Source organism: Trichechus manatus, unplaced genomic scaffold (genome assembly GCF_000243295.1).
Source record: "Trichechus manatus latirostris isolate Lorelei unplaced genomic scaffold, TriManLat1.0 scaffold00002, whole genome shotgun sequence".
NCBI classification, from domain to species: domain Eukaryota; kingdom Metazoa; phylum Chordata; class Mammalia; order Sirenia; family Trichechidae; genus Trichechus; species Trichechus manatus.
In genome coordinates this window covers 22,298,849-22,306,499 of record NW_004443938.1, presented here as the reverse complement: position 1 = coordinate 22,306,499, position 7,651 = coordinate 22,298,849, and the positions used below count along the sequence as shown (strand labels likewise).

Here is a 7,651-nt window from a genome sequence, read left to right as displayed (position 1 = left end):
AATATTCCTTGGACTCGGACAGACATGACTGTGGCAGCATGCTTGTCCATTTTCCAACTTTTGCCTCTTTGAATGTATGCCAAGTAAAGCTTTCTTTTTGCTTTACTGAACTTTGTGGTGTTTTTACCCTACAGCAATTCCTATTCATGGTAACCCCATGTGTGCAGAGTAGAATTGCTCCATAGGGCTTTCAAGGCCATGACCTTTCAGAAGCAAATAACCAGGCCTGTCTTCCAAGGCACCTCAGGTGGATTCAGACCACTGTCTTTTTGGCTAGTAGTTGCACACTTAACCATTTGCACCACCCAGGGACTCCTGGGGATGAAATAGAATTGGCAGTTCCAAGAGGTATTTGGAAAGAAGAAATTCTAAGACTTGCTGATAAATAATGGGGACTGAAATGCTTGAAGTGTTGTAGTGGAGAGTATCAGGAAGAAAGTAAGGATAAGGATAGGGTGCCTAAATTAGGGTTCTTGGAATAATATTTTACAGGCCCAAATCCCTTATCTAAAACCCTAGGACCAGGTGTATTTTGAAATTCAAAAATTTTTGAGTTATAGAAAGGTAACATGATTTTATGTATATAATATCCCCAGCAAGGTCTGAGGCATCATCCTGTAATTAAAAACACTAATATTTCTACAGTGAAATGTGGAAGTAATCACAGTAAGTAGGCTAAATAAAGCCTATAAATAGCCTCACATCAGTTCAAGTTAGATTTTTGTCACCAGATGAGTTTTGACGTGAAACTTCATAAAAAAAATCTTTTCAGAACTTTGTAGACTTCAGAACTATGGAAGTGACCATGGAGTATGTACTGACTGGAACATCCAGTGAGGAGAGTCTTAGGAAATGAATGAGATTAGAAGGAGTTGGGAAAGGTCAAGGCAAGGGAAGAGTTAAGGTAACTTCAATTTTCAGGCTGAAGAGAGTGTTGCTACTTGTGACAGAAATGGAGAAGTTGAGGGAGGCTAGTTTAAGGAAGAGTTTAATTTTAAACATAAGCACTTTTAAGAGGAAAAGACCTCTTTTGCTTCACATGAGACTCCCTCTTATTTTTCATGTGTTCTGTATCATAGTTAAATCAGCTTAAAAAAAATTCCAAAAGCTTGAAGTGTTGGAGGGAAAATTTTCCTTTTAAAATGAGCTCTTAATTTTCAGCAATTATTAAGGAACCTGCAGACTCTGAAGTTGAGATCTTAAAGTACATGTAGGTTGCGAGTGGATGGAAAGGTATTCCTAGATAAATGAGAGTTGTGGCACTACTTACTGAAACAAAATATATTTGTATATCATAAACCTTACTCATATGCTTATAAATACATTTAGAAGTAGTAATCGTTGCAGCAGCAGTGGTAGCTAACATGTTAGCAGTAGTTACTAATGTGTTTTGAATGCTTACCATGTGCCAAGGCACTGTTCTAAGTGCTTTACAAAAGGCCATGTAGACTAGGTCATGACACCAACCCAGGTGGGAAGTGTTAGCATAGGCAATGGTGTGATTTTGAGTCCCAGTTCACTTTGATAATCTAGAATAGAGATAATTAATGGATGAATATATAAGATTGAGTAGGTTTTGACCTTATTGCCATTCTGTGATTTTTTTTTCATCCACTGTGATAAATGGACTCATACATTGATATTGTCATATAAGTAAAATCTCTGAGAAATAGGGGCAAATCTTTAACAAAAATGGAGCAAGGCCCAATAATTACTCTAAAATTTGTTTACTTTATAATTACTGTATATAAAGGTATGCATTTGTTAGTTTTATGAGTTGTAAGTAATATAGAGACAAGCTTTGTCTTTATTAATTAAACTTTTATTCAAATTCTGCTACTGACTTGTATGGTTTGAACTTTTAAGTTTTTCTTTTATTAAATAAGGACCTATTGGCTTGGATAATCTGTAAGGGTCCTTTCAACATCAGATTCTCATTCTGCGTGTTTAGGTTTCATCGAATAGAATTTAAAGTTTAAACTACAACTTAAAGGAGATTCTCCTTAGATTATGCTGTAAATGTAGATAAGATGCCAGAGGAACAAGTGAAAGAATGAATGTCGTAACTTTGCACCTACACCATTTGACAGACATTATTAAAGAGAAACTTAGAAATAAGGGACCTAGGGAACTAGAAGAGTGCACAGTGTCAACCAGAAAATGAGTTTTCAAGGGAGAAGGATCAGCAATGTCAAGCTAGTACAATATAGAAGAAGGAACCCTGGACCCAGAACTTAGAAGGCCATGAATACATGTCTGGCCCTAACACTCTTGCTGATCGGAGTTTTGATAATTAATAAATTACTTAGTCATCTGAACCTTGCAAAATGGTAGTAATAACTATCTAGCCTTCCTCTGTGGTTTTTCGTGAGAATCAAATGAAGTGATGAGTTAGAAAGTACCTAGTAAAACTTAAAATATTTTATGAACTTAAGTTATTACAAAAAGGATGGATGAGGACCTGAAGAGGTTATTGGATTTAGTGGTTTGAATAAAACTATTATCAAGGAAGGTGCCTTGAAGGCAGAATAAAACAGAATTGGGGGCATAGTGTAACTACTCGGTAGAGGTTTGGCAAGGCATGAATGGTAAGAGAGAGATGGCCTAGCATAGCATGTTCCTTACATTGCTATTGAAGTTTTTTGTATACAGAAACTGTATGTTTTAGTTCAGTATGCAGTTTTTTGGTTGTGTTTCCTACTAGACTGAGAGTAGGTAGAGGGGAAGAACTGCAACTCATTCTCTTTTCCTCAGTGCCTTGAATAAAGTAATACTTTTTAATAAATAACTTTAAACAAATAACTTGCTGAGTGATTCTTAGGACTTAATTGGTAAGGAAAAATTTTGTGGTACACGTGTGTACATGAATGTGTGTTTCAGGTGGGTAAGACTTAAGCCTATTTATAAGCTAGAGAGAGGTTGAAAAGAAAGGAAGATGGTTTGCTCAAGGAAATATGAAAGGAGAGAAGGGGATAGGATCTGGAACCACAAATGAAAATGCTAATCTTACCAGTAAGAGACTATTCCCTCCAAAAAGCACCAGACCCAGAAGGTTTTACCACTGAATTTTTTAAAACTTCAAGCACCAGATAACTTTCAGACCATAGGGATAAAAAGATAAATGCCCGATTATTTTTACAAAGCCATCATAACATGATAATAAAATATGAAAGAGTAAAAGAGACTGTAGACTATTTCACAGAAATTGGTGCAAAAAATGCTTAATCAAATTATCAAATGAAATCTAGCATTACATGAACGGAATAATACTGTGAGCAAGTAGGATTCATTCTAGGAATGTAATGATAGGTCAAATTAATTCATATTAGTAGGTAGTGGTGAGGTATTAATATCTCAAGAGATACCAAAAAGGAAAAAAAAAATTATTTCCAATAAGGATTAAAGATTATTTAGTAAAATAATAATTATATACCTAAGATTTTATATATCTCTGACTACAAGCCAGCATTTTGTTACTAGAAATGGTAAAATACCAGAATTCCTATTTTAGTATTTAGTAAAATACTGAATTCTTATGATAAGTCATGAAATCTAAAAAGATCTGGCCAAGCATTAGTGTTACATAATATTGTCTTGGAAATGCTGACTAATGCAGTTAGACCAAAAAAGAAAGAAAATAAGTGGTACAGTTATTGAAAAGGAGGAGACAAATCCATAATTATTTGTACCTGATATTGTATACCTGAAAAAGCCAAGTGAATCAACAGAAAAATTACTATGATTAATGAGATTTCAATATGATGGCTGGTTATAAAATAAAAACACAAAAATTAATGGCTTACATAAAGTGTTTTTGTTGATAGTCTTTAAATTGAAAGGCCTAGCCATTGGATTAGTGAATAGGAACTTTTCTGCTTTCTGAGGACTACACTGACTGAATTTAATCTTATCAACTGAATTGAATCTTACTGTCTGTAAGTAAGTTGCAGTCCATTTTGAATAAGACACATTCCATGTTAACTTTTAAAAACTATTTTAAAATAAAGTTATGACAGTGAATACATTTGGAGTGACTATAAGGAATTTTTTTTTAATTTTTTGTGGCTTGTGATGCTTGTACTATTACTTCGCAGTGCCAGGGAAGGTGTAAGCTGATCCTTTAGCCATATTTGGTAAATAATAATTTTGTGTGGAATCCACTGTTCTATCAGTAAGAGGAAAATTATTCCCCAAATGTAAGGCTTTTTTTCCCCCCTTAAGATATTTCCTGACTTAGACCAAGTTATATCATGTATTGATTGCTGTTATGTTTTTTAATAAAACACTGTATTCCAGGTCTATAACCTTTTAACAACAGATGTGTTAACAGAGCGTTTTCCACTTTACTTGAGGGAAAAGAATTACACGCCTTCTTTACCACTAATTTTTTTTATATCCCAAGTGTAAACTGATTATATTTTTATCATCCGCTCATATATTTGCTTTGTAGCTCTTCTAAAAATCGATATTGATAAATTAGTTGTATCCCTTAGGATATGATGCAGTTATTTAAAACCTTCTAAAGCCTGTGACTCAACGGTTGATTTAGTTCATGTGAAAATTAGTATCAACTTAAGTATACCTACCTGTTTAGAAAAGAGCAATGTGTTTCATGCTTCAGTAATACAGGAAAATATTGAATACCTACTATGTGCCAGGCTGTTAGGTGTTTTATATACATTTGCTAATTAATTCTTAATGACAGTCTGGTGAGATGGATGGTGGAATCCCATTTTATAGATGGGAAGCTTCTGCAGAGAGTTTTAGTCTAAGGCCATACTGAAGGCAGATTTGAACCCAGGTCTGTCTCTCCCAGAACTCTTTCCCTGCTACCTGCCATCACAATCAGTGGAAATAAACATTTTTCCTAAAAACTGCTTTTACTTTATTTTGCTTTGTTGTATTGCTTGTTAATAGAATCACAGGGAGTGAAGTTCTTTAAATCCTTGCCTTCAGCTTTTTTTGTTTGTTTGTTTGGGCCTATTAAAATTCTCACATTGTCTGCCAGCATTTGATAGCTACAGAGAATTCTTTTTTTTTTTTTTTTTTTTTTTTTTTACTGCTGTGGATTAGTTTCTTAGCGAAACTCCTAAGGGTGCCGGCTTAGCAAGAATAAGGACAGCATTTCCAGGTCCTGGTAATCCTCTTAGTGTAACAGTCTGTCATCCTACCATTCTCTAACCTTTATAGTTGCAAGTGTGTGTTTAATATGAACCTCACAAATAAAAAAAAAATTGAATCTATTTTGGTAATGGAAAAAAGAATTTCCAGTGTGGTTAAGAAACACAGTTTATGAGTGTCCTTTGCCTCCCTCTTTAAAAAAACCAAGTATTTTTAAAAAATTGGAACTTGAAATTCAGCTCATTGCTTGGATGTATTTGAAGCATTTCTTCAGATACCCCCTGGGAGCTGAATCATAGAAAATAAGGGGAGCAGGTAGTAGAGGATTGGAAATGAGATGGTGAAAGTAAAGTGCAAAATGGCCTGAAAATGATGAGTTTATGATTCAGATTTTACCAGTAAACATGGATTTTGTTGTTTTTCTCTTTCTGTTACAGTTATTCTATGACTCTATATTGGATAGCTTGTTATTAAAAGCCATTACGGACTTCATAAAAGCTACAGTTTCGATTTCTAGAATTGGGAGTCCAGAATAAAATGGGGTAGATTAAGAGAATGACTTAACTAGCTAATGTAAATAGCATTCTCTGGTTACTTGATCAACCCTTTTCCCACTTCAGAATATTTTATGTGAGAGACTTTGGGGACTGCCTCACTGCTGTTAGATCTCATAATGTTATCTAGTGAAGTTTCTTGTTCTGCCTACCTGTAGTTTACTCTAGTTTCTCTTCTGCTTTCAAGGCTCCAGACCCAGTTCCTGGACCTGCCCTGGAAAAGAAGTATCCAGTAGAGATGAGCTCACTGCAGTTACTTAATTAAAAATTTGTAAGCTACAAAAATGGCAATGGGCCAACCAAGAACAGCTACAATTTGAATTTTTCTATTTCCAGGTATGCTAAAGTCCATGGCACCAGTCAAGCTTAGCCTGTGTAACTGCCTTACTATGAAATCCATAATAACCAAAACTTCACTTTCAAAACTTGTGGTCATCTTGCTTTAAAGCATAACAACAGCCCTAACAGCTAGGTAACATGCAGCTAGTATTGACTTTTAACACACCTTTTGCCTAAATATTTCTAATTTAACTTGTTTGCTAGTAGTAGCAAACTAATGCAGAACAGTTAGGAGAAATAAATTTTAAAGTGCTACTGAGTTAAATGATAGAAGAAGTACTCTGATCTTCTTTGAAAAGTAAACATAACCATGACAAAACTGTCTTTGTTTAAAAGGTCCACATACAGAACTGTGTAACTGGTATAGGAAATTAGATGGAGAAAATGAATTTTCCTTCCCGAGAACCTTAACCATTATTACACTACTGATGCTTTCACAGAAAGAGTGAATACATTCTTCAGTAATTGGAAGTTATTACTTTGGGTAAAACCAAATAATGTAGTATAGTACTTTTAACTGAAGAATTTAATCATATTTTAACTTTTTAAGTATATAGCTAATATTTGATAATTTATTGCTTTTTGATCAAAAGAAGCCAGACAAGAAAGTCTTAAGTAGTTGGAATTGTCCTGGAATGTAACAGCAAAACTAAAAACAGAGTTTTTCTAATGCCTTAGACCTTAACTAAAAGAAAACTCATGAATGCTTAGAGGACTGAGGTCAGCTAGCTTTTAAGGACATTTACTTTTTTTTTTTTTTCCAATTTGCTTAGTTTTAGAAACAGTCTATAAAATATGACTTTATTTACTAAACAGGTAGATAACCATACATATCTTTTATTTTAAAATTCAATTCAGATAAGTTAGAGATCACCCAAAATCAAGAAGAGGAATCTTATATCCCAATTGTAAATTTAGAAGATGATTCTATTATTTTATTCTTATATGCCCTCCTCCAAGGTTAATTCATATAATTTAATACCAGCCAATCTCACTAGCATTAGGTCACTGAATACTTCCCATGTTATTTGTTTGGTATTGAAAGGATTATCTCTCACTGAGTGTTGAATTAGGACTGGAAAAGGAAACTACTAGTAAAGTTATTATAGAATCATTACACACTTAGGTGAATTAAGGGGGAAATTAAAGAGGTAACTGCATATTTATTTGAAATCTTATTATTGCCAGTAGTGCTATTTGTAATGATGAATTTTTTCCTGTTATTGAGTGCAAACTGTGTAAAACACTGTGCAAGAAACAGGAGAGATGCAGAACTGAATAAAACCTTGCTTTCAGTGAACTTACAGACAAATAATATGAAAGTGTCAAAATATAGGTGTAAACAGTGTATTGAGAGTTCTACAGAGAATCAACTTCGTGGAGAAGGTAATATTTCTACTGAGCCTTGAAGGGTAGGTAGATTAGAGAGAGTGGCAAGAGGATTTCTAGGTTATGAGAATAAAGGTAGTTAATATGTTTTAGAAATTGTGAGCAGTCCAGTGTGCCTAGAGAATACAGTACAGAGGGATAGGATGGGAGATGTCGTACATGCTCTTGAATGTCAGATGAAGGGGTTAGAACTTAATTTAATGGGTAATGGGAATCCATTGAAGGTTCTTAACATTGGCACACATAAG

The 7,651-nt window shown here is 34.2% G+C and overlaps 1 protein-coding gene across 1 annotated transcript in view; it reads left to right on the top strand.

Annotated features, from left to right (window-relative positions):
* The first annotated feature begins 208 nt into the window (after positions 1-208).
* The window catches only part of TAB2 (TGF-beta activated kinase 1 (MAP3K7) binding protein 2), a 57,715-nt gene continuing 50,272 nt past the window's right edge, over positions 209-7,651 (top strand). The window contains exon 1 of the mRNA XM_023729159.1: positions 209-6,011. The gene's annotated coding sequence lies outside the window, so the exon portion shown is untranslated. The remainder of the gene's footprint in view (positions 6,012-7,651) is intronic.